We start from the raw sequence: 1971 nt of genomic DNA, 5'->3' as shown, positions 1-1971 counted from the left end.
CAGTTTGACTGTTAAAAAGTGTTTAGATAATTAAAAGATATTTATTTAGAAGTGGGATGGCTGCTAGTTATAGATCTATGACAGTGACAATGGTATAATGATTCAGATGGACTCCCAAGACAAGACGGTGCTCACCCAACTGGCCAATAAGAACGCGGCTCCGCCCATGACACTATTTTTACATCGAGAGAAAAATCCTGAGACAAAAAATTGAATTGAGTTACGTGTTGAAAGCAAAAAGAAAAACGTTTTGAGAGAAACACTTTTCACATTTAAAAAAGTATTATGAGGGAGATTTAAAACCTTTTCTCGCAAACGTTTTTTTTCTCTCATAAAATTCTTTTTTGCTATCAGTGTGATAACTTTTTCTCTCAAACATTTTTTTTCTCTCTCAGATCATTTCTTTTCTCGCATGTAGTAAAGAAACAATTCTTTCGTGCTTACTTGTTTGTGTGTTATTGTTTTTTTTTGTTTTTTTTGCTGTTGCTGCTATGCTACTACTTGTAACGACAGAATTTCCCCGTCGTGGGATAAATAAAGTATAATCTAATCTAATCTAATCTAAAGAAACAATTCTAGCTCCATAGCGCTCCTGCAGATGGGAATTACTTCTTGGTATGACACCAATAACGAGTGGTGGAAGAAAGTTGCAAAAGTAGAAATGTTTCAAGTAAAAATCCTGCATTCAAACTTCCTTAAAAAAAGCATCAGCTTAAAAAAACATTGATTATGCAGAATGGTCCATTTCACACGGATATAGTAGATTATAATTATTGCTGCATTAACATGTTCCACTTTAAAGGAGAATTCCGGCCAATTTTTATGTAAATCTTGATCGTTACAAATATGCGAGCACTTTGGATTGAAAAAAAAACCCAACCTGAATCGGTGCAAGCAACACTGAGTAGCTGCAGCTACGTGTTGAGCTTCCACTGAGCTAAAACGGCAGTTAATAGGGCAAGTTTCAGAGTGCCTTTGTGCCTCTTAACAGACACACAATGCAATTAACATGTCTGTACAACATGAAAAGGTCCTGACGTAACATCAAGATGCGTTTTTTAATTCACCTACCCTGTCTCGTTCTTGGTAGCTTGGTTAGAAACTACAGCTAGCTAGCTGTTAGCTGTTAGCTGCTAGCTGTTATTTGCTACTGACACCCACCACTAAATCGGGCGCTCAGGGAATTGTTTTCGGTTGCGGGAGGCGAGGAAGGCGGGGACAAAGGCTGCCTGCCCGGCAATCACACACAAAATGGATGAGCTACAAATACACACGGAACTGCTACGTTATGATTTTCACAAAAGCCTGGCTGAACACACTTATCAGTAGCAGCTAACAGCTAATAACAGCACCAGGACTAGCTATTGCCTTGCGCTGTCTCCTGGAAATTGAGTTGTAGCAGGAAAAGGAAGCTAACAGTGTGCAGATTGTGTGTGTGAAGTGAAGATCGGACTCAGATCTATTCACGGAGTTGTTCACAAGGGAAGAATCTTAGAGTAATGTAACTAGGAGAATATGGCAGATATACAACACACAGAAGAGCATTTTGAGTTTGACGGTCACCCTTATTTAGTCGAACCCAAGAATACAGACGAAGAACTCGCCTCACACGACTTGGAAAGAACCAGACAGTGAGGTGCAACAAGCAGACGAAGCAGCTGCTCCAAGCGCGAGCTACCGCTGGCATCAACGTTGCTACTGTGCAAGCCACATGCATATTTAGCCTGTTTTACATGTAGTTACATTACTGATATGGTCATAACCACTACAGTGCTCAATTAGCTATTTTTAAGGAGGATATAAACTACAATTTGTCGTCGCAAAGGCATGTAGGACACCCACTACGCCCTCAAGTGCTCGGGGGATTATTGTCGGGTGCGGGAGGCGAGGAAGGCGGGGACGAGGGCCGCCACAAAGATCAACAATGCCAAGCCTCCTACTCACCAACAACAGATAGATCCATCACACACA

Source organism: Etheostoma spectabile, chromosome 15, assembly GCF_008692095.1.
Source record: "Etheostoma spectabile isolate EspeVRDwgs_2016 chromosome 15, UIUC_Espe_1.0, whole genome shotgun sequence".
NCBI classification, from domain to species: Eukaryota; Metazoa; Chordata; class Actinopteri; order Perciformes; family Percidae; genus Etheostoma; species Etheostoma spectabile.
Note: the sequence above shows the minus strand (reverse complement) of the source record.